This window comes from Nicotiana sylvestris, chromosome 3, assembly GCF_000393655.2.
Source record: "Nicotiana sylvestris chromosome 3, ASM39365v2, whole genome shotgun sequence".
Lineage (NCBI taxonomy): Eukaryota > Viridiplantae > Streptophyta > Magnoliopsida > Solanales > Solanaceae > Nicotiana > Nicotiana sylvestris.
The window spans coordinates 108,977,043-109,003,899 of NC_091059.1; the positions used below are offsets into that span (position 1 = coordinate 108,977,043).

Genomic DNA, 26,857 nt, shown 5'->3' on the forward strand with positions numbered 1-26,857 from the left:
CCCTAAACCATCACTACAACATTTTAGACCTTCAGCCACCCTTGAATAATGTGTCCTAAACTAGCATAAAGTGTGGCATTTGAGAAAAAGCCACACTTTTTAACTTTAGACAACGCTTTTAACGGAGTGCCCTAAGTTGGCGTAACCCTTGCCATAAGGCCACGCTTTTGAAGTGTTACTTTAAAAGCCACACTTCAAAAGTGTGGCTTATAAGGTACAAAGATCACGCTTGTGCATACCCTTATACTAACGTTTTTTAATTCCTGCAACAACACTCTCAAAGTGTGGCTTTTAGAACCTTATAGGCCACATTGTTCAAGCGTAGCTTCTGCTAGAATCCATGTAAAGTGCTATTTTTTTATAATAAAATTATCTTTTTTTAAATATGCCAAGTAATCACATTTATTACCTAACATATATTACCAGATATTTTGAGATCATTGCTACGTATGAAGATCTCAAGAACTACATCAAATAACAAATAACAAAAAAGTTCAAATGTGTACGCTTATATATTATGTACTACATTAACTAGCAGCACCAATTGTTCAAAGGTGCAGCCTAACAATAAACTAAAAATAAAATAAAATTATGTATCATGATAACACTTTACACATATTAATCAATTTAAATTAGCATTTATTAGAAACCCCATTTGATATACCCTACATGCCTCGTTTAACATCTTTCACATCATCTCCTGATTTTGTAACTGATCCATTTCTGTAAGCTTGACCACACCATTAATCTAATCAGCGTGTGAGGTTTTCTTGTTCAAACCCATAGAAATTTCTGAAGGTTTGTAAGCCTTAAGTTCCCCATTTACATTTTCTTTATTCCCTTTAGTAGCTTTGTCTTCCAATACCTGCAACTGAGACAAACAAAGATGCATTGTTTGTTATAGCCTGCAAATAATGTGAAATTGTTTATCTCCATTTCAGCTTCCAATATATATTATGAGATGAGAACCCTTCCCCTCCCCCCCCCCTTTTCCCCTTTTTCCCTCACAACTTCGTAAGATGCAGACAAATGAAAGAAAGACCACCAAAAAGAGAGGGATGGATGGAGGTAGTACGATCTACCTTTTGATACAGACTGAAAAGAAACTAAAGAGATGTCTTTTTCTCCAAATCTCATAGACCGACCAATTTTCTTAAACGAGTGGAACTGCTTCTCAGGCACATAAACATTTTCCTGATACACCTGTATGAGTTCCACAAAATATGAGATGCTTACAATTTGAGAATTAATTGCACAATACTCAGGAATGAAAAAATTGTGACCCCCCTCAAACAAGTGCAGAATCGCTGGTAAATTCCCATGGAAGTAAAAAAAATCCATAATCAAGCAAAGAAGCATCTAGAGGGAAATAAACTCACTTCGTCCGCCAAAAGAACGAGGCCTTCTTTCTTGCAGAATTCCACAATAGCTCGTTGGTTGGCCTCAGCAAGAACCTAAGATATACATAGAAGCTATTCATGCTATATGTAAACATTCTGAAATTTTATTGGAAAAGGGAAGGCCAGAATTTTCCACCACAGTAGGTTCTTCCTAAATGATGAAAAGCAATGATGAGATTCCAAAATCTAATAAACTATTACCTGCCTCGTTGGGTTGCCTGGATTAATCACAACCAAAGCCCTAACTTTAATATCCTTAGATTTTGCAGCTTTCAACTGATTCTCAAGCTCTGAGATCCCCAGTCCCCATCATATTTCTTCATCAAGATAATAGGGAACCTAAAATACCAGATAAAAACATACATAAGAGGCTCACGTGTCACCTTCAACTAAATAGTAAGCCAATCAGGTGAGCTCTCATTAATAAACGATTATAATAATCTCTTCCAGAAGTAGGTTAATCTAGCCTATTAAGGCCAACTATACAACTAGCACTGATCGACTTTAAATTGAAGCAAATGCACGTACGAGAGTGCCACCATGGAGGGAAATTGAAGCGGAATAAAGTGGATATTGGGGGATGGGACAGAGAGTTATATCATTCTATGAACGACTGCATCATCATGTGAACCTGAATAGAGGATGAAGAACCAACATTACCGACACCAGAAGCAATTGTATCACGTAATCCTTTGACGCCCTAGAGTTTAGCAAACACAAAAATAAGTTCTAGGAGTATACTGGCTGCAAATCTAGGACATCACAAGTAGAAGATATTGTCACCTGACTGTGGTTGTATGCACATGTCGCTCTGCCAGGAATTTGGTCGAGGATCTAGAAAGCTCATTCTATTGAATCCGCACTACAAAGTAAAGAGAGAATGAAAGACATCAAATAACAATTTCTTGTAGTTTCTAACTGGTTCTATTAGACGTAGTTCAGAAATCACCTTTTCCTTATCATAGGTAGCAGGACAAATGCTATTTAGACCACAAAATCCTGTAGAACATGGTTGAAGTTGATTCAAATTCTTCACCATACTCCTTTACATTGGTGACCGATGTTCTAATAAATGTCCAGGCAAAAGGTTTTTGCTTCTAGTTGGGTGTAAAGTCATAATCAATACCATGGTATTTAGGAAAAGGAAAAGCTCAAAGAAAGAACCTATCAACTAAAACATACAAGCTTTTGAATAACAAAAAGTGAGTGACTATAATTCAATAATACTACATTGCACTGATTTCACAGAATAAGGAAAATGTAATAGTTTGATTATAGCCACTTGCAATTTTTTTTTTAAAATACCATATAATATGTATACAGTAAGGGTGTTAATCGGGTCGGACTGACCCGTTTTCAGCCCGCTTCAACCCGGGTTAGCCCGGTTCAGCCCGCTATTGTTCATTAATGGACGGGTTGGGACGGGTTGTTTAGGGGGGCGGGTTGTGGACGTTCACGTTTAGCTTAACGGTGGCCCTAACCCGTTGAACCTGAAATGTCTTAACGGGCTAAACACGGGCTGCAGCCCGTTAGCAGCCCGGTTACCGTTGGAATTTTTTTTTAAAATTTAACTGGACCGTTCCCAACGGTCAAATTGAGAAATGACCATTGGGGAATGGCCAGAAATTGCAAAAATGGCCAATTTCGCCCCCCTCCCCCCCCCCATTAAAAATATAGCCCTCTCACCCCTAATAATTGCAAAATTACTTTTTTAGCCTTTTAAAATCTATAAATAACCCCCCTTCTTCTTCATTTTTTCTCACAATTCACTCTCTTACTACTCTAATTCTCTCTCAAGTCTCAATTCTCTCTTGATATTATAGTTCCTAAATTCTTAAATCTCAAATTCTCAATTATTTATTATTTCAAGTTTCATCAATTATTTAGTTTAGCCATTACAAAATTATTGTTATCAAATATCAATTATTCAAGTGAAGTGTGGTATCAAGTATTCAAGTATTATCAACTATCAAGTTTCGGTCTATCAATTGAAGTTTGAATTTTATATCAAAAATTCAAAATTAGTGCGGCATAAGGAATCCCGGTACACTCGTTCCATCTCTTTCTCTTATTTGGTGTACACTAATTTTATTATTTAGAATTATTAATTTAGTTTCTTAATTTAATTTCTTACTTTAATTTCTTACTTTAATTTATATTATGGATTTTCTTAGAGCGGCCAAAAAAATCTACACTAGTAGAGGTGGTAGTAAGAAAACTTCAAAAAGAACAAGAGGTGGTGTTGGTTCTTCTAGTAGCTTTACACATATTTCTGAAAGTTCACCTGAAAATTTAAATGTAGATTACGAGCGAATGCAAGAAAATTATGGTGTAGATGATGATTTAGATGCTTTGTTAGATGATATTCAATCACCCAATAATCTTGAAACACCACCACCTACATCTGAAAATTATGTAAAATGTAAAATTTGTAGTGAACATTATAAACATGAGTCCGGTAAAGGAGGAGGAACGGGTCAACTTCGTAGGCATATGGAAGAGAAACACCCTCTTGATTGGGGAGTAGATGAGTTATCTGGGCAACAAAGACTTAACCCGAGTACTGGTGGATTATTTGGGAAATACGATATTAAGAAAGATCGGGAAGAATTAGCTAAAATGATTGTTTTAGGTTGTTTACCTTTTAGTTTTGCTTCTTCACCGTATCTTGTTAATTATATTCAAAGAATTTATAACCCTATGTTTAAAGGTATTCCTAGAAGTACTTGTAGAGCTGATATCTTTAGGCTTTTTGGACAATATCAGACATATATACATTATTTGTTCGCAAGTCTTCCTTGTAAAGTTTCTCTTACTTCTGATATTGGTCGTGCTGTGAATGGAAATGATTATTTGACTGTTACATGCCATTGGATAGATGATAATTTTTGTATGCAAAAATGTATTATTGCTTTTAAATATGATGAAGATCAAAGTCATACTGGTGCATTTATAAGTAATACTATACATGAAGTTGCTATATTTTATAATCTTGCAGAAAAAGTTTTGTGTATATCATTTGATAATGCTTCTAACAATACTGCTGCTATTACAATATTAAAATTGCAATTACACCCACCAATTCCTGAAATATTTCATGTTAGATGTGCATGTCATATTTATAACTTGATTGTGAAGAGTGACCTTGAATTATTTGGAGATGAAATTACTTTAGTTAGGAGAGCTGTTGGTGTAATTCAAGAAAATAATAGAAGTGTTAGATTAAATGCATTTAAGGAAAAATGTGTATACTATGGACTAAAACCAAGACTCATGCCTGAAGAAATAGTTACTAGGTGGAATTATACTTATTTGTTCTTAAGATGTTGTTATAAATATAGAATGCCTATAACCGAAGTTGTTAATTCTCATTGTACCGATCCTAACCATTTGTTAACATCTAGAACTTGGGAAGTCATTCATGATGTTATACAATTTTTACAGAAATTTTATGTGGCTACACTTGAGTTTTCTGGACCTTATTATCCTACCATTTCAAATGGTTTAGTTCATATTGCTGAAATTTCTCTTTTACTACATAATATGAAGCAGAAAGAAGGATATGCTACTATTGTTGAATCTATGCTAGATAAATTTAAAAAGTATTTTTACCCAATTCCCTATATTTACCTAATTGGTGCTATTTTAAACCCTACTGTCAAAATGATAAAGTGTCGCCAATTAATTAGAGCTTTATATACTTATATGGATATTGACCCAACTGAAACTCCTAATATCGACACTTGTATTTCTGAGCTACACACACATTTACAAACTTTATATAATTATTATGCTAACATTGTTGATGCTTCTTCGGTTGTAGATGCAAATATTCCTTCAACTAATCCTTCAACATCTGGAACAACTATGGATGATGATGATTGTGTTCAAGATTATCAGATTTGGTCTACACTAGGAGAGCATCAACAAACCATTAGCATAAATATGTAATTGGGTCTAATATAGCCATTTTAACTATTTTACTTTATTTCGTTGCAAAAAGAAAAAATCACAAAAAATATATATATAAATTTTAGTTTATGTATTTCTCATAAACTTGAAAAAATACAAAAATTGCACTTTATTTTTGTACTTTATATAATTTCGAAAATAACCAAAAAATATAGTTCTATTAATGTTTTGTAGTCATTTTAATTTCTTAAAAATACAAAAATATTACTTTATATTTTATCCTTATTTAAAAACGAAAATTACAAAAAAATAGTTTTATTAATGCTTTGTAGCTATTTCAAATCTTGAAAAATATATTAAAAAATATATAGTTTTGTTTAAATATTAGTCTTATTTTTTGTAGTTACTTTGCTTACATAGGACTAGTTAAGAAACGTGTTCCTATTTCTCGGGTCCGGGCAAAAGAATAATATTCGGGTTCAAACTATCCGGTTTTAGGCCTAATTTTCGGACCTAGCCCATAATAAACCGAGTCCAAGACACATGGGGAACCCCACCACGCGTGGGGGACATAAGTCTCGAACCCCACCACGCGTGAGGCTCATTTTTCTGGGCAAACCCATTACAAAACATGGACAAAACATTTTAAACGCGGGGGGAGGAACGAACAGAAAAGATTTTGGGGAGGGGAAAAATAGTATACTGTTCATCTTCTTCTTTTCTTCAAAAGAAGATGAAGAAACCCTAACGACCCCGCGTCCAAACCCACCGGCAACCACCCTCCTCCTCCTAGCTCCATACGCATCTCGTCCATCACCTTCCCCTCGTCGACCACCTGCCCCGACGCCATAACCACCAACCTTCGACGAAAAACCAGTCGCACCCCGTCAACCAGTCGCACCCCGTCAACTACTAACTCCCTCCACCTCCGTCAACTGCTCAAACAACCATAACCACCAGCCCATTCATCGCCCCAGCTGCCGGAACCACCAACAAACAGCCCCCTCACGTAAAACCACCCCTCGCACCCCAGCAAAACCACCACCGAACGACCACCCCGTCTCCTACTAGTTCCATCACTCCGTCGACCACTACCCAAAACCAACCAGTCCGACACCCCCCTCGACCTTACTGTCATTGTCACCACCCAAACACCATGTCCGAAAACCATCCTCAACCCTAACCCAAAACCACCGTGAAAACCACCACTACTGTCGCGTCTCCAGCCATGGACGACCACCCCTCCTCCTTCTAGCTCCAACAAACCAGTCCGTCAGCTTCACGCCAAGCAGCCCTGCGGTGTTGAAGTCGAGTTCCAGTCCAAGGCCCAAAAGTTGAGTCGAGGTCCGGTTCGTCAAGTTTGTTCCGAGGTTTCGTCGTTGTTCCTCGTTCAGTGAGGTCCGGTTTGAGATCCGTCGAGGTTGTTGTCCGAGGTTTCGTCGCAGGTCCAACGCATCGGACGATAATATCAAGTAGGTCGTCTCTGTCCGTGTCCTTCATATTTGCTGTTAGTAACGTGTACATGCGTTTGTTGAAATACAATCCTAGTTCATGCGGATAGTACGCGAAATTACGCGAGACATATATACATGATGATTGCGAATTGCTATATTTGATAATTAACTCCGTATGGTATTGAAATTTGGCCGTGAATGTCTTTTCCGTTGTTTCGTTATTTTAAGTAGCTATTTGACATTTTGTTTCTTCATGTTTAAATTGTTGTTATCCAAATATTTGTCGTAATAGAGGTTTGCACATATTCTGAAAGGCGTTAATTATTTAGTTTGTCTTAATAGTTGTTTATACATGTGGTAGTAATGTTGAAATTATAGTAGCAATTTTAATTCCGCGGAAAAATACTCGCTTCATCAAATAGGTTCAATCTATAACCTATGATCTCGCGAAGTAGCAAAAAACATAATTATTTTAGCCTTGTCCTATTTCTAAAAAAAAAAGAAAAATAAATAAATAAATAAAATGAGACGAGCCTCGCCATAAAAAATACAAGTTGCGGGGCCCTCTAAATGTATATATTAAATACTTAGATTCCGGGACGGGCCGTTAGCAAATTTCACGGCCCTACCCAATATAATAATGCGCTAGTTGCCTTAGGCGCGCCTTTAATAATGTTATCTCCCTAAACTCGGGTGCACATTTATGTGACCCAAAACCAAATCTCAACGAAATCGAAATGTGTCTCTAATCACGGGTACATTGACTGTGACGTGGTATGAGATGCATTTCCATGACGTTGCAAATTCCTTTTTTTAATAATGAATGAGACGAACCTCGCCAAATAAAAATGCAAACTGCGGGGCCCTCAATAATTAGTCATAATAAATACTTAGAATTTGGGATGGACCGTTTAGTGAATTTCACTGCCTTCCCTAAAGATAATAACACGTTAATCTCTTTAGGCGCGCGTTTAATAATCTACTTTCTTAAACTTGGGTGTGCATTTCATGCGACCCAAATCCAAATCCCAAAACATCAAATAAAATACGTTCTGGATTGTGGGTGCATTTCATGTGACATAGTCCAAAGACATGTTTTAAGCGATGTTCACATTCTTGTAAAATAATAATAATGATAAAAGCGGTTAAAAGATAAAATTTGCACATAAGTTCATATTGTATTTAAAATCAGATAAATAAGCCAAATATAACAGTTGAGCGACCGTGCTAGAACCACGGAACTCGGGAATGCCTAACACCTTCTCCCGGGTTAACAGAATTCCTTATCCGGATTTCTGGTACGCAGACTGTAATATAGAGTCATTCTTTTCCTCGATTCGGGATTAAAATTGGTGACTTGGGACACCCTAAATCTCCCAAGTGGCGACTCTGAAATAATTAAACCAATCCCGTTTCGATTGTCCTTTAATTGGAAAAAACTCCCCTGCCCCCCCATCGGGTGCGGAAAAAGGAGGTGTGACAGCTCTGGCGACTCTGCTGGGGATCAAACCCAGAACCACTGGTTCAGGGTTAAGAATTCGAGCTTAGAATAATTGTTATTATTTGGCTTTATTTATTATCTGATTATTACATGTTTTGAGCCTAATGTGCTAAATGCTGCTTTTACCGCTTTGATATTATTTGAACTGTATATAAACTGTGCCGAAACCCTTCTCTTCTTACCTCTGGGGATGTGCTTACTGGTTGAGACTCCCTGTTCTGTTAGTGTCGTACCCTAAATAAAAGAGGCTCGGAAAGTTTCTAAGCCGGCTGGCCTTTTGGTTCCCGGAAAGGAGCTCCTTCCTCAGCTCGAGTTGTCCGCTCGGGTACACTGTCTAGAACACCGACCCAGGTTTTGAACATAGAATAACGTGACTTCATGCCGGATCCCTAGTAGGAACGCTTATTTGCATCATGTGCATTTGACTTAGGGGACTCAACACAGGGGTTGGGTCCGTCTAGGACAAGCAACCTGAAAATAATAGACCATCTTATGGCATCCTATGTGCTACATGTTGTATTCAGTCAAGGGCGAATGGGTCATTTGGTCATTTCCAGCATGATGTTATTTTAATCAAAGCATGGGGAACATTTGTGGAATCCAAGAAGCCTTGGAATTCCCTATGTCCCCCACGCTTGCTTTTTGGGAAAGCACATGGGGAACATTTGTGGAATCCAAGAAGTCTTGGAATTCCCATATGTCCCCCACGCTTCATATGTTGGGAAAAGCGCATGGGGAGCATTTGCGGAATCCAAAGAAGTCTTGGAAATCATTATGTCTCCCATGCCACATTTTTGAAAGAAATAATAAATATAAAAAATAAAATTACAAATAAAACAAAGCATGAAAATTCAAAAAGATTTTGTATGTTTTCATTATTTTCCACAGATTAAAAAAAATCGTGAAAAAGAGGAGAAAAAAATGACAGTGTAGAGATATAACTACTTATTTTTAGAGAAAAATCAATGTCCGAGTAGTATCGAAACTCTGCCGAAATTTTGAGAAAATGAAAAAAGGTCTTATTAGTTTGTTATATTAAAAGCAAAGAAAAATAGAAGAAAAAAAAATCATCATTGTTCTGTCTTGTTTTTTTTCAAAGAAATAAAATGGTTTGTTGTGCCATTAAATGAAAATCAAAATGAGTCTGATTGTTTAAAATGTTTTTTTATCTTATTATGGTTGTCTATAAAAATGCCAAATAAAATAAAAAGAGTCGGGCGTTGAACGTGATTTTATTATTTGTTCCAAAATAAATACATATAATCCAAAAAAAAATGCAAAAATATTTTGACTCTTTTTTAAAAGTTCAAGCATTTCTTTTATTAAAGGTAAAAACTCCAAAAAAAACATTTTCTTTTTCTTTAGAATAGGAAAAACAAATGAAAAAAGAAGGAATGTTTTAGGTTTTACGTTAGTTAGTTTGTTTGTAATGAATGAAAAATAATAGTTTGTTTGTTTGTTATATATATATAAAAAAAAGAATAGAAAATGGAAAAGGGTCTTCTGAAAAATAGTTTATTTGCCCGAACTACGCGGGTTTGATTCTCACCGGATGTGAGATACGTAGGCAACCCTCATCGGGTCCAACCTCCCTTTTGCTAAAAAAGGCAAAAATAAATAAATAACAAAAAATATATGTCAAATTTTAATTTTGGTGATGTTGTTTTATCATAAATAGCCGAATGTTCCCGAAAGGGACGCCGGAAGGCTGACTTTGCGTAAACAACCACCTTTGGGTCATTTTTAAGACTTGGTCCAGATGTCCAGTTGACCCCCACAGCCTAAAAATCTTCGTCCCCGAGACGTTGAATGGCCGTGTTTGCAATATTGACTTTTCTAATTTGAAAAATGATAAAAAGAGTTATAAATAAGTCAGGTGATGCTGTTTTGTCATAAATAGCCGAATGTTCCCGAAAGGGACGCCGGAAGGCTGACTTTGCATAAACAGCCACCTTTGGGTCATTTTGAGATATGGACCCACACAGCCTTAAAAATCTTCATCCCCGAGGCACTGAAGGGCCGTGTTTGCAACACCAGGTTTTTATTATAATTTGAAAAAAAAACAAAGAGTCGGCGGTCAGGTGAATACCGTTTGAATTTTGTCATAATAAGCTGAGCCAGCTTCGGCCGCGTCTTAAACCGTTCTTGCCGAAACAGCCTTAGAATATCTTTCAGTTGTCGAAAGGTTGTTTTCGTAAAAGAATGGACAAGTTTGTAAAGTGTCATAAATAATCCTCCCCGGCCTCAAAATTCATATGAAATTTGGAAGGGGCCACATTTGCAAAAATAACCGTTTGGTTGCATTTGTCGAACAGAGAAAGGGAGCTAGCCTTTTGTTTTTGAGTTTGTAAAGCTTTTGATTAAAATATGTGGGTTGTTTGATTTTTGAGTTCGTAGGTCATATTCAAACCTTTGAAACCCAGTTTGTTCTAATATGAAAAATGTTTAGTATTGTTTATCTTTCAGCGGTCCGAACTACGCAAGGTCTGATTCATGTGGGGTCATGATACGTAGGCAATCTCCATAAGATTCGACCACAACAAAAAGAAAAGCAAAAAAAAAAGAGAATGAAAAAAAGAGAATGAAAAAAAAACGAAATGAAAAAAAACGAAAAAAAATGAAAAAATGAAAAAGAAAAAAAAATTGAAAAAAATCGAAAAAAAAAGAAAAAAGAAAGAAAAAAAAGAAGAAAAAAATGTTGTCAATAATGGGGACAGACTGAGTCCATTTTAACCTGTTTCGTTTTGAATCACAAAGTTAAGGTGGTTGGTTTGTGGTAAGCCGGACAATGACACCCAGAATCCTTTACTTGCACCTCATGATGCACACTCTGCGAGGATCAGGCCTGATGACAGAAGCATTCGAATCCTGTTGGAAACTTGTTGACGGAGATTGATGATATTGAAGCTGGTAATGGTCTTGACAGTATTGATGCGAAGCTCAGTGGCTAAGATGCCAGTTTTGATAAAGTGGGAGCACGCTCCGTTCCTTGGTTAGCAAAAGAGAAGCTGGTGGTGGCTTATTTTGTTGTCATTTCTGTTGTCCGGATTATTCTTAGAGTTGTAATCCGAATATTTTCTGGCGTCAAACCTTCTTATCTTTCCATTTTGTCATGTCAGTTTGTTTAAGTTTTGTCGAGGTTGTGTTAGGATTTTATTTTGGTTGTTTTGTTTGTTTTATTATTCAAACCATTTCGCCGGTAGTCTAATGCAAAGTCGGTCTTTTGTTAAGTTCCAGTCGTCTTTTTGTTTAGTCCTTTTATCATTTCGTTCAATGCCGATTCTAGGGACATGACATGCGCACACACTTTGGGCCTAGTCTTAAAAGTTAATCATAAAACCCTGGAAAGGCGATCAGACCATTTAAAGGAAATAAAGACGGTTTGAGATTATTCAGAGCCCGAGTCATATGGAACTGGGGCAAGTTAAACGCAAAGAAAACCGTTAAAAGGCAAAGATTCGCCAAATTGGCATGAGGGTCGTTCATAATAATGAGAATGGGAGTGTCGCCAATGGTGCTTTAGAAGTGACAAATGAACAAACAGATGTTGAATATAATTGTCAAGTCCAGCACCATCAGAAGAGACTACAAATTTAAATCGTGTTGTTTGCACTTGGCATATTTTGAAGACTGGAATGAGGAAGGCATTTTGTTTTGCTACCCAAACACTTTTATCCTTCGTTACCCCTTTTGAGCCTTATTTATTTTTCTTTCATACCCCTCGTTCGGAATCAGTGGCAACGAAAAAAAGAGAGAGAAAGAAAGAAAACAACAAAACGAAAAAAAAAGAAAAAAAAGAAAAGAAAATGATAACAAAGAAAAAAAGAAAGTCAAATGAAAAAGAGGAATTGGGAACTACGTTTGACCTGATTCCTCAAAGAGGATACGTAGGCGCTTCACGGCTCGGTCATAGTTTTGAAAAATGAAAAAAAATCAGTTAGGATATCCCCAAGCAAGAAACTGGGGCAAAAGTTGCGTTTGTTGTAAATAAATCTAATTCTGAAGGTTGTAACTAATAACCCAAAAATTAATGTATTTTTGAGCCTTTTATACCCTTTCTTTCTAGCATATCCAAAACCCACATTACGGTCCAAAGAAAGACCTTCTGATCAGTCTTCAAAAAGATGCCAAGTCAGACAAATGAAGAGTCTTACCGGCAAACATAACATTCTGTTCCGCAGCAGAAAGGACTCTAATCTCCAACAGAAAGAGTCATACCGGCAACACTCCAAATCCCCCAGCTGGAGAGAGATATAAAACGAGAGAGTTTTATTGGTGAAAACCTTCACAGGCACCATAAGGCGATGAAAGCTGAAAGAAGAACCAAAAATGAGAGAGACTTGATAGTGAAAACCCTTCGGGCGCTACAAGTCAAATAAGATTAAGATGGGGAATCGCCAATTGAAGATCTTGAAAGATGATTGACGGTAAAGGATAGGCCGCATACACATGTCATGGCCATTAGAGTCGGTATCTGCATTTGATAGGTTTTTATTTATAGTTTCTTTTGTTAAAGAGTCATTTTTTTCCTTCCTTGGTCTTTTTATTATGTTCCCTTTTATCTTTTTCCTTTCATAGAAAATCCCCAATAGAGTCTGTCTGGTCAGAACAAGTGTGAATTGACTTCAGAATATGCCATCAGCTTTCCAACTATGCAAGATAATATCTGACTATTACATCCAAGTGGTATAGTCAGCGAGGAACAAGCGCGAGGCCAGTGTCAAAAATATATCCCCAGCAAAAGGAAATTGACAAAAAGATCGACAAATGTCAAGAGGGATACCCTTGCCAAAGTCAAAGGTTATAAATCCCAAGGCCAAGGCCCATAAACAAAGCAAGGAGAGCAGTGAGCATATTTGGGAAATTCATGCTAGACTAAAAGGTCGGGGAAATACCAGTTTTCGAGCTATGTCACAAAAGAAGAGGGATATCCCCAGCAGGAAGGGATTATCCCCAGCAAATAATATCATCCCCAACAAGTTGTGGAGCGCAGAGCAAGGAAGGAGAAAGGGAAAGCCCTCCCAGTAGGAGTATCACAACCAACCACCATGTTTTAAACTAACAAATTTTGTTTGATTTGAAACAGGTAAAGGAAATGGCATTGATGCAGAAACGCATGCCACAAGGGATATTATCAAACTGGGGCAGAAAATTTTCCTTCCATTTAGAAAATTTTCTGGAAGTCAGGTACCCCCAGCTGATAACATTTTACCCCCCAACAGGTAAGTGGTTCATCCGCCCTCAAATAGGATATGTCGGGTTCATCCGCCCTCAAATAGGATATGTCGGGTTCATCCGCCCTCAAATAGGATATGTTGGGTTCATCCGCCCTCAAATAGGATATGTCGGGTTCATCCGCCCTCAAATAGGATATGTTGGGTTCATCCGCCCTCAAATAGGATATGTCGGGTTCATCCGCCCTCAAATAGGATATGTTGGGTTCATCCGCCCTCGAATAGGATATGTCGGGTTCATCCGCCCTCAAACAGGATATGTTGGGTTAATCCGCCCTCAAATAGGATATGTTGGGTTCATCCGCCCTCAAATAGGATATGTTGGGTTCATCCGCCCTCAAATAGGATATGTTGGGTTCATCCGCCCTCAAATAGGATATGTTGGGTTCATCCGCCCTCAAATAGGATATGTTGGGTTCATCCGCCCTCAAATAGGATATGTTGGGTTCATCCGCCCTCAAATAGGATATGTCGGGTTCATCCGCCCTCAAATAGGATATGTCGGGTTCATCCGCCCTCAAATAGGATATGTTGGGTTCATCCGCCCTCAAATAGGATATGTTGGGTTCATCCGCCCTCAAATAGGATATGTCGGGTTCATCCGCCCTCAAATAGGATATGTCGGGTTCATCCGCCCTCAAATAGGATATGTTGGGTTCATCCGCCCTCAAATAGGATATGTCGGGTTCATCCGCCCTCAAATAGGATATGTCGGGTTCATCTGCCCTCAAATAGGATATGTTGGGTTCATCCGCCCTCAAATAGGATATGTTGGGTTCAGTCTTTATATTTCCAGAGTTGAAGTTGGGAGCCCGCCCATAATAACAGAGGCATACATTTAGTCTTTTTACTTTTAAGTGTTGAAATTGGGAGCCCGCCCATAATAACAGAGGCATACATTTAGTCTTTTTACTTTTAAGTGTTGAAATTGGGAGCCCGCCCATAATAACAGAGGCATACATTTAGTCTTTTTACTTTCAAGTGTTGAAATTGGGAGACCGCCCATAATAACAGAGGCATACATTTAGTCTTTTACTTTTAAGTGTTGAAATTGGGAGCCCGCCCATAATAACAGAGGAATACATTCAGTCTTTACTTTTAAGTGTTGAAATTGGGAGCCCGCCCATAATAACAGAGGAATACATTCAGTCTTTACTTTTAAGTGTTGAAGTTGGGAGCCCGCCCAGATAATAGAGGCATACATTCACTCTTTTTATTTTAAGTGTTGAAATTGGGAGCCCGCTCAGATAACAGAGGCATACATTCAGTCTTTACGTTTCAAGTATTGAAGTTGGGAGCCCGCCCAGATAACAGAGGCATACATTCAGTCTTTACGTTTCAAGTATTGAAGTTGGGAGCCCGCCCAGATAACAGAGGCATACATTCCACGTCTTTACCCATAGGAGATGTATTTCCTCCTAAAGTTTATTTTTACCCATAGGAGACGCACTTCCTAGATCCATTGCACCAATAGGAGACGCACTTCCTAAGAATAGTTTTACCATAGGAGACGCACTTCCTAAAGTTCAGTTTTACAATAGGAGACGCACTTCCTAAGTTTAGTGTACCCATAGGAGACGCACTTCCTAAGTTTATTTCACCCAATAGGAGACGCACTTCCTAAGGTCAGGTACCAACAGGAGACGCACATCCTAAGATCAGTTTCACCAATAGGAGACGCACTTCCTAAAAAATAATTTCACCAATAGGAGACGCACTTCCTAAGCAAGTTTCACCAATAGGAGACGCACTTCCTAAGCAAGTTTTACCAGTAGGAGACGGACATCCTAAGTAGTTTCACCAGCAGGAGACGCACATCCTAAGTTTCAGTTTCACCAATAGGAGACGCACTTCCTAAGAATAGTTTCACCCAGTAGGAGACGCACTTCCTAAGAACAGTTTTTCCCAATAGGAGACGCACTTCCTAAGTTTATTGTACCCACATGAGACGCACTTCCTAAATCCATTGTACCAGTAAGAGACGCACTTCCTAAAAAGTTGTACCCAATAGGAAACGCACTTCCTAAGTTCAGGTTTACCAATAGGAGACGCACTTCCTAAGTTCAGTTCTGCCAATAGGAGACGCACTTCCTAAGTTTATTGTACCCAATAGGAGACGCACTTCCTAAATTCAATTTTACCATAGGAGACGCACTTCCTAAAGTCCAGTTTTACCATAGGAGACACACTTCCTTAAGTTTAGTTTTGCCCATAGGAGACGCACTTCCTAAGTTTACTTTTACCCCATAGGAGACGCACTTCCTAAAATATTTTCATTCATAGAAGACGCACTTCCTAGGTTAAAATCATTAAGGTTTCACCCATAGGAGACGCACTTCCTAAGACTATTTTACTCATAGGAGACACACTTCCTAGTCTGGTTCACTCAGGTTATACTTTTGCTTTAGGAGACGCACTCCCGAGTTTGGCTTTTTAGATTATATTTTATTTCAGGAGACGCACTTCCGGAATTGAGATTTCACCCCTAGGAGATGCACTTCCTAGTTTGATTCATTTTAAGTTCGACCATAGGAGACACAATTCCTAGTCCAGTTTTTTGAAGTTTACCCGTAGGAGACGCACTTCCTAATCGAGATTTTATTCATAGGAGACGCACTTCCTAGTTCTAGTCACTGAAGTTTTCACCCTTAGGAGACGCACTTCCTAGTTTAGCTCATTCCGATTCAACCATAGAAGACACACTTTCTAGTTTGAGTCATTGAGGTTTTTATTTTAGCAGACACATTTGCTAGCAAGAGTTTTGGTTTTACTCAGAGGAGATGCACATCCTAGCCTAGTCTTTAGTTTACTCTCATCATTGCATCAATAGTGTAAGTGAGTTACAATTTTGCTAACGACTCACAAATCTTCCCAGTACAAACTGGGTTAGGAAATTTTGTTTGTTTTGTTTGTTTTGGTTGTCAGGGACCCGCCTGTAGAACGGAGTTTGTGGTATGTCAAAGATCGAAGAAGTCAGGAGTCCGCCTGTAGAACGGAGAAACATTTTTCAAGATCAAGCAGTGACCCACTGGAAAGCAGAAGGTTACAACAAAAATCCCCAGCACTCAATCCAAGATAGAAGCAACAAGAAGCTCGCCCCAAGAATGCAAGTCAACAGTCTGGGATGATCAACAGAAGCTGGTCACCAAAAAACAAAAACAAGAAGAAAAAAAAAGAAAAAAAAAGAAAAAGAAAAAGAACCCAAATTACGGAAGTGGAGAACAGATGTGGTCTGCTCAAGAACTAACACCTACAACTAGAAAGTCAAGGTTCAAATCCAAAGTCTGTATGAAACACCATTCAAGACTCAAGACCAAGTTTCAGAAGACTTAAAGATAGGAATCCTTGTAACTAGTAGCTGATAGGCTTAGTTAGTCTTTTTCAGTTTTTATTTTTGTTGTAATGACAGGGCCGCGGACCGGAACCTCAACGGAACGGCACCTCGATCGGCTCTCCACCTCGGTGCACTCTACCATCTCTCTCTCATTCCCGAACTACACGTGGACTGATTCCTGTATAACCAAGGATATGTAGGCAGCTCAGATACCAGGGCTCGGTCACATTCCCTCCCCTTTCCGTAGTGTAGTCCCCTCCAAATAATGGTCGGGTCAAAACACGTCTAGTCGTTCTTTGTCGGAAAACTCTTCGTGTTTCCAGTCAAAGAGGGGCAGCTGTAAGCACGTGATTTTTGACCCTCTCCGAGGATTTTCACATTTTTAGCATAAATATGTAATTGGGTCTAATATAGCCATTTTAACTATTTTTACTTTATTTCGTTGCAAAAAGAAAAAATCACAAAAAATATATATATAAATTTTAGTTTATGTATTTCTCATAAACTTGAAAAAATACAAAAATTGCACTTTATTTTTGTACTTTATATAATTTCGAAAATAACCAAAAAATATAGTTCTATTAATGTTTTGTAGTCATTTTAATTTCTTAAAAATACAAAAATATTACTTTATATTTTATCCTTATTTAAAAACGAAAATTACAAAAAAATAGTTTTATTAATGCTTTGTAGCTATTCTATTTTAAAAATCTTGAAAAAATATTTAAAAATATATAGTTTTGTTTAAATACTAGTCTTATTTTTGGTAGTTATTTTGCTTACATAGGACTAGTTAAGCAACGTGTTCCTATTTCTCGGGTCCGGGCAAAAGAATAATATTCGGGTTCAAACTACCCGGTTTTAGGCCTAATTTTCGGACCTAGCCCATAATAAACCGAGTCCAGGACACATGGGGAACCCCACCACGCGTGGGGGACATAAGTCTCGAACCCCACCACGCGTGGGGCTCATTTTTCTGGGCAAACCCATTACAAAACATGGACAAAACATTTTAAACGCAAGGGGAGGAACGAACAGAAAAGATTTTGGGGAGGGGAAAAATAGTATACTGTTCATCTTCTTCTTTTCTTCAAAAGAAGATGAAGAAACCCTAACGACCCCGTGTCCAAACCCACCGGCAACCACCCTCCTCCTCCTAGCTCCATACGCATCTCGTCCATCACCTTCCCCTCGTCGACCACCTGCCCCGACGCCATAACCACCAACCTTCGACGAAAAACCAGTCGCACCCCGTCAACCAGTCGCACCCCGTAAACTACTAACTCCCTCCACCTCCGTCAACTGCTCAAACAACCATAACCACCAGCCCATTCATCGCCCCAGCTGCCGGAACCACCAACAAACAGCCCCCTCACGTAAAACCACCCCTCGCACCCCAGCAAAACCACCACCGAACGACCACCCCGTCTCCTCCTAGTTCCATCACTCCGTCGACCACTACCCAAAACCAACCAGTCCGACACCCCCTCGACCTTACTGTCATTGTCACCACCCAAACACCATGTCCGAAAACCATCCTCAACCCTAACCCAAAACCACCGTGAAAACCACCACTACTGTCGCGTCTCCAGCCATGGACGACCACCCCTCCTCCTTCTAGCTCCAACAAACCAGTCCGTCAGCTTCACGCCAAGCAGCCCTGCGGTGTTGAAGTCGAGTTCCAGTCCAAGGCCCAAAAGTTGAGTCGAGGTCCGGTTCGTCAAGTTTGTTCCGAGGTTTCGTCGTTGTTCCTCGTTCAGTGAGGTCCGGCTTGAGTTCCGTCGAGGTTTTTGTCCGAGGTTTCGTCGCAGGTCCAACGCATCGGACGATAATATCAAGTAGGTCGTCTCTGTCCGTGTCCTTCATATTTGCTGTTAGTAACGTGTACATGCGTTTGTTGAAATACAATCCTAGTTCATGCGGATAGTACGCGAAATTACGCGAGACATATATACATGATGATTGCGAATTGCTATATTTGATAATTAACTCCGTATGGTATTGAAATTTGGCCGTGAATGTCTTTTCCGTTGTTTCGTTATTTTAAGTAGCTATTTGACATTTTGTTTCTTCATGTTTAAATTGTTGTTATCCAAATATTTGTCGTAATAGAGGTTTGCACATATTCTGAAAGGCGTTAATTATTTAGTTTGTCTTAATAGTTGTTTATACATGTGGTAGTAATGTTGAAATTATAGTAGCAATTTTAATTCCGCGGAAAAATACTCGCTTCATCAAATAGGTTCAATCTATAACCTATGATCTCGCGAAGTAGCAAAAAACATAGTTATTTTAGCCTTGTCCTATTTTTTAAAAAAAATAAAATAAATAAATAAAATGAGACGAGCCTCGCCAAAAAAAATACAAGCTGCGGGGCCCTCTAAATGTATATATTAAATACTTAGATTCCGGGACGGGCCGTTAGCAAATTTCACGGCCCTACCCAATATAATAATGCGCTAGTTGCCTTAGGCGCGCCTTTAATAATGTTATCTCCCTAAACTCGGGTGCACATTTATGTGACCCAAATCCAAATCTCAACGAAATCGAAATGTGTCTCTAATCACGGGTACATTGACTGTGACGTGGTATGAGATGCATTTCCATGACGTTGCAAATTCCTTTTTTAATAATGAATGAGACGAGCCTCGCCAAATAAAAATGCAAACTGCTGGGCCCTCAATAATTAGTCATAATAAATACTTAGAATTTGGGATGGACCGTTTAGTGAATTTCACTGCCTTCCCTAAAGATAATAACACGTTAGTCTCTTTAGGCGCGCGTTTAATAATCTACTTTCTTAAACTTGGGTGTGCATTTCATGCGACCCAAATCCAAATCCCAAAACATCAAATAAAATACGTTCTGGATTGTGGGTGCATTTCATGTGACATAGTCCAAAGACATGTTTTAAGCGATGTTCACATTCTTGTAAAATAATAATAATGATAAAAGCGGTTAAAAGATAAAATTTGCATATAAGTTCATATTGTATTTAAAATCAGATAATCAAGCCGAATATAACAGTTGAGCGACCGTGCTAGAACCACGGAACTCGGGAATGCCTAACACCTTCTCTCGGGTTAACAGAATTCCTTATCCGGATTTCTGGTACGCAGACTGTAATATGGAGTCATTCTTTTCCTCGATTCGGGATTAAAATTGGTGACTTGGGACACCCTAAATCTCCCAAGTGGCGACTCTAAAATAATTAAACCAATCCCGTTTCGATTGTCCTTTAATTGGAAAAAACTCCCCTGCCCCCCCAACGGGTGCGGAAAAAGGAGGTGTGACAATTATCAGATTTGGTTTACACTAGGAGAACATCAACAAACCAGTAGCAGGAATATTGATGAACTATAATTCTACTTGCAAAAGTCACCAGAGCCCCTCACAAAGGATTTTGTACCGCTGGGTTGGTGGAGGAGCAACTCAAATCAATTTCCTGTTCTTTCGGCCATGGCTCGAGACGTGCTAAATGTGTCGATTTCAACAGTCGCATCAGAGAGCGCATTTAGCCAAGCAAGGCAGCAGCTAGGAGATACCCGTCATTCATTGGGCAACAACACTTTGGAAATTCTAGTGTGCTTCAGAGATTGGATAAGATCAGAACGGCGAAATCAAGGGCGTGACAAGGTAGACGAAAAGGAGGACCAAGAAATTGGAGATATAATGATTTATGGTTCCGATTCAACCAATACCGGAAACCAAGAACCTCATGTTGACATGGAAGAACTTACAAAAATGATGCAAAGCGTGTGATGTACTATTTTTTATTTTTTATAATTATTGTAAACTTTTAAGTTTTAATTTGCAAGTTCAAAAATAAAAAAATAAAAAAAGAACTTGCAAATTAATTTGACGTATTAAAAGTATAAATGAAAGCCTTCGGAGTTTGTTCCTTACATTGCCTATTGGTCTTATACTCTTATTAAATAATTTTTTGTAGCCACTTACTTTCTAATTTCAATTTTATAATTTTAAAATACAAATTTCAAATTTAAAACTTTAAACTTTAAACTTCAAAGTTTAATTCTAACCCTTAAAAGTTTGCAAATACTTAACTATCAATAACATTGAATAAGAAAAATAAAATTTAAATTAAAAAAAAAAAAAGAAAAAAACTGGAGCTCGGCCCGCCCGATCCCGTTTGAGCCCTAACCCGTACGGGCCCACAAAAACCCAAAAAAATACAGCCCACTAAGAGCCCGCTATCCCCAGCCCGCTAACACCCCGCTCGCTAACCGAACGGGCTGGGGTTTTTCCCGTTCAGCCCATCCCAACTCGCCCGATAAACACCCATAATATACAGTTTGAAGCTAAAACTGAAACAATAACCATAGGCAGTAGGTGCAAATAAAACAGACTCATCAATTATCTCAAAGTGTTCACGATCAAATATATTACCTCGGAGCTTCTCAATCATCACAACATTCCACATTCTATTGATCTTTTAGCTTAAAGTAATACATTTCACTTTTTTCAGACCTCAAAAACATTACTTGATATGTCAAGATGACATGAAATAGCATCAAGCCACCACTCTCATAGTTCACTTTTGTTAACTTGCATCAATTACAATAACAATCACATCACTTGGTTTTATAAGTTGGACTTTGACTTCAAAACACTAAAAAGAATAATATCATTAATATTCGGATGCAAATTATTTACTATACAACAGCAAGGACAAAAGCTTCCATCAGTAGAAAGAGATTTAACTGTGCCATGTTTGAAAAATACAGGGGAAAACATTTGATTTATGAAAATTAGACATGTTAGTTCCACTTCTTCAGACATCTCTAGAAACTAAGGCACATGAATTGTTTCATTGTGCTACAAGGTGCAAGGAGGTTAATAGACAAACTTCATACCTAAACAGACCGTATGTTACATTTTTGTCCAAAATAACTGAATGATCACATAATGCAAGGACCTAAATAAAAGAGTCCACCTTAGACATTGCTCGACAAGACAAGTAACATAATCTAGAATCAAACAATTTATTCCTATCTCCGTAAAGAATGTAATAGGTTGTTGACCCAAGGATTGAGGATTTCCAATATTGCAGTATGAGATCTGCATGAATTAGAGGAATGAAAGAAAAGATTAAGACAACAATAACACTCCAGGTCACCTATATTACGCTTTGATACGGGATAGAAGAAAAATTCGTTAAGATCTGCAATATTAACCCACCAGAAGTATTTTAACCCACTCTACTCTGCTTTACTCGATCTGCTAAAAGATAAGAGAAGAGCCCCAACTTTGCTTATGGAATTTTAGGAAAGAAGAACGAGGAGATTCTTTTAGTGTGGGTAAAATTTGAAAGATAGGTTTTGGCGAAATATTTTAGGGCATAGTTTTTAACAAAATTTTAGGGGGAAATTGTAGCGGGAACATTTAGAAAATATTTTAGAGCACACTTATATAGAGTTGCCTAACAAGCACGCTCAGAAAGCGTTGCGTCACATACGAATAAATGTTGCCAATAATTTATGATTTGGCAATACTTAAAAAGTGTAGCCTATAGTATTAACAGGAACGCTTTATAGTCGTCACCTAATAAATCATAGTCAAAAGTTCTTTTTAAAGACCACCCTTATAAAGTGATGTCATAGATATAGTTGGCCACGCTTTTCAAGCGTTGTCAAAAACTAATGTGGCCTTAGACCAAATTTGTTGTAGTGCATGTATAATAATATTATATTTTTTTTGAAAATGCTTAAATATATGTATGTGCACTCATGCTCAAAGAATTCTATGGTGCAATAATTATTGGGTGCACCTCTATAATTAAAATTGGCAGTTCAAATCCCACTCGAAATGGTCTTATTTTTGCCACAGAGTATAGATATATATGAGAAAATCATTAAAATTTCAAAAAGCATATAACTTTAAACGTATAATTTTAAAAATGTAGTGGATTCAAGATAAGAAACTAAAGATAAACCCGTGAAATGTAAATTTTACATTACAATAGTGCACACATCTTTTTAAAATTCTTTATCCGCCTCTGTTTATACCCATAAGTTCTAAAAACTATCAAAAATACCCAACAATGCCAAAAGATATAATGTAAATTGTCTTATAGTATTGTAGAATATAATTTTATTAATAATTACCACCTAATTCTCGAAATATAAATTTAAGTTCCCTCATTAAGCAATTACAATATTTAAGATCACTTATTTTTTTTTGTTTTATTATATGACCGACAATTGAACAAATGTCTTTGGAATTAATAATTTAGAATTATAGTCGATTTCTAACAACTACGCATTAACATATTTTCCTTAACAAGTTCTTTTCGATGAAAGGTGAAAAAAATGATTTTTTCTGCTTATATATATATATTTTTTTGGATAATCCATTTGAAATACTTTCCAAATTACAGAGTGTTCCATATCGAGAACAAAAATGTTGGAAAATATTTTTTGAAAATGATTTTCCTTCATACCAAACACACAGGGCGGATCCAGTAAAAGGAAAGGGGTTCAAATCAATTGAATTCTTTTAGCCGAAAAATTATATTGTATAAATAGATAAAAATTAAACTTCTTTTCTTGTTATATATAATTTTTTCATAAGATAATATGCTCGTGTAGGGTAAAGGGGTTCAAAAGTTGCATTATGTATTAAGTCCAACTATGATATTCTAGTAGATTTTTTAATTTTCTTATATAAATTTCTGGCTTTGTCGCCCAAATATAATACGATGGACAAACACGAGTCACCTTCATTTCCTATCAAAAGGTTGAAAGTCTGACTGTTATCAATTAAAGTGAAGAACTACTATCAAGTCATCTGCAAGGCTGCAATGAAGTGAAGTGATAAGAAAACAGTTCTTTTTTCTGAAGCAAACAACTCCTGGTAAAATCACCCACAGAAGGCGAGTTGAGAGAAAGTACAAAAGAGGCTAAAAAATTTCCTCCAACTATTTCGTGAAACATTACACTAAAGTAAGCATGTCCTTGGGTGTTTGCTTTTAAACTTTAACTACCTTGTTTGGATGGTTGTTATATATCATTTAGTGATGCATCGAATAGAATAGTATTGTATTATATTATATTATATTATTTTAATATATAATAATATTTGAATAGATTGTATTATTCGTCGCTATTTTATAATGTCATACACTAATAATATGAAAAATAAATTTTTAATATTATAAAGAAAAAGTATAGTACGAGATAAAACTATTTTATAAAAGGAAAGGGTAAAAGATAACATATGATTATTTAATAATAATTAAAAAAGGCAAGATGGGAGGAAAAAAAATAAGATAATGGCACAACCATACTAAATGGGTTGTTCCATAAAATGACACTTTTCCTCGCTACAAAATGGTAGATTTAATGATACGAAAAAATTTAAGTAACAGTCAAAACAAATATTGTACAATACAACAGGTATAAATCATCCAAACAAGAAAGAAGAGGTTTAAGTTTTTTTTGTGCAAATTATTTCTCAAACTGATGTCCGAAATGGAAGAAAAAAAAATTAAAAATTGGATTGAACTTATTTAAAATTTTGAATCAAACTCTTCTGAAATGTGCCAGCCAAATTTCTCACTGTAAGGAGATGGAGGTCACACAATTAAAAATCTTTATTGTTCTATTTCAAAAGACAAAAGGTGTATACAGCTGGAGAAAGTGAAAATACAGTGTGTTTAAAGTCAAAAGCCGTTTGTTTTTTTCACGGCGTTAAGAAAATACACTACACAACAAGAATTAGGGCAACAAGGCTAACAAAAGCAAAAAGACAAAAGGTCAGAATGCCGTTATGTCACTTTTCCCCTGTTTCTACTATATATACGACTTTCAAAGCAAGAACAACGTAGTCAGACTAGCTATATAAAGGATTATTAGGCCAGCTATCGTCAATTCAGTGTGGACCTCTCTCATTGGCCTAATGTGCGCACTTTGGTTTTGAGTCTTGTGTTTCTTCTAATTACTCGGCTTATAAGAATGGCTTCCGAGTCAATTGCATTATGTGCTAACTTCAATCAATATAGGTACAGAATAAAGGTTAGACAAATATAAAAATCTCACCTAATTTTATTGCTATTACAATCAGATATCTCTATAACTTCATCCTGGTATAACAACTATTTATTATAAAAGTCAAGTCTTTTGCGGAACTAATTTTTATGTCATATTATAATATATGTCATTTATAACATCATTTTACTATAGCAACCAAAAACTATCGAAACAGACGAGACTGTTATAGAGAGGTTCGATTTTATAATTTGAACCCTAATTTTGTCATATCCTTTGAATTTGTACATGTACTTAATATAATTTATATCTATTGTCGAAGTAATAAAATTTTGTATCGAGTGTAATTTAACTTGCTATAAAGATTATGCGTCTTATTTTAAGATTATTAATTTTACTTATTATAAGTAATTACTATCATTACTTTTTAAATAATTTAAAAGTATAATTCTTTGAACATTATATCATGGCATATCATTCCGCTGTCTATTAAAATAGATGTACCAATAAGTCCAGACAGTAAAATGACACTTGCGTTTGGCTTTTAACTAATTAGAGAATATATACATTTATTGTTGATAGGTGCATTTCGCTTGTTTGCTGACAAAAATAACGTGAGATTTTAGTACCCAACAGATTGTGGCTATGCGCTTGCTAGTGAGGGTATCATGAATATACTTCCGGATTAATATTTTGTCATATGTTTGTTTTGGGAGTATGCAGGAGGAACTTAATTTTTGTGACAAATATTTATATCTATATGTCAATTGGTGTAAATTGATCATCCAGCACGCATTAAGAGAAATAATACAAACATATAACCACTGAGGATTGTGTTAGAAGAGAGAAGATCTCTCGTCCTTAACTAGATGTCTTGGGTTTGAACTTTGGGAATAAATATAATTCTGATAGAAAACACTTCCCTCTTTAATGGACTTTACATGAATCCGAATTAATGGAAAAAAAATGGAAGAGGGCCAAATATATCCATGTACTATCAGAAAAGGTTTAAATTTATCCCTCGTTATACTTTGAGTCCAAATATACCCCTGTCGTTATACTATTGGTGATTCAAATATATCCATTTTCTATTAAGTTTGTCCAAAGTGGACATCCAATCTTACGTGGCACTGACATTTGATGAGGTGGATGCCACATGGCTTGTTCCCTTCAAGACCCAAACCATTTATTCTTCCTAATAATAACATAGCTATATCAAAACTACAAGACTAATTCCCTTAAGAAAGTTGTCTATCTATCCATCATCGAAAAAAGTCGACAAAAATTCTCTACAATTACCCGGTTCAAGAAGAAAATTGGCATCCTTGGAAAAAGAATTGTGGTATAAAGAAAACCAAGGATATCGCCACCAAAATACAACATACTATATAAACAAAAATTTAAGAAGCTAATTAACATCAAGTAACTAAAACATAATATATATATATATATAAACAAGAAGTTAAGAAGCTAATAAACATAATATCACACATCACATGAAAATACAATAACAACAAAATGAAAATAACCACAGTTTCAATCTGCCATACCCACAGTTATCGAAAATTATACAAGCACCACAGTTATACAAGAAGCCACCCCTAACCAAAAATGTTGCAATGTCCCCAATGCAACTAAACATAATAAAGTAAAGTGGTGGAAATTGTTCCCTGAATACTGCATTAGTCGGAGCTGGAGGTGGTGGGAAATTTGTGCTCCACGTCCGCATCATCATCCTCCGACTCATATGAACCACAAAATGTACTCAGCTTTTGCATCATCTTGGACAGAAGTTTGCTCTTCTTCTTCTCATGCTCCTTGAACTTTATCTACCTCTTCTCAATCTTTCCTTGCCGGCGACTCATGTTCTCCAACCTGGTGTTAATGCCCTCCATCTTGCCCATGATTGCTTTTTGCTCTTTGACCATATTCTCCATGGATGGTGGGCAACAACCCCAGTAGATGTGCTAGTCCCAGTAAATGTGCCAGCCCCAGGTGGGCCAGCTATAAGCTGCC

At 37.0% G+C, this 26,857-nt stretch overlaps 1 pseudogene; it reads right to left on the reverse strand.

Annotated features, from left to right (window-relative positions):
• Positions 1 to 926: 926 nt before the first annotated feature.
• LOC104210094 (alanine aminotransferase 1, mitochondrial-like) lies at positions 927 to 26,570 on the reverse strand (annotated as a pseudogene).
• Positions 26,571 to 26,857: the final 287 nt, after the last annotated feature.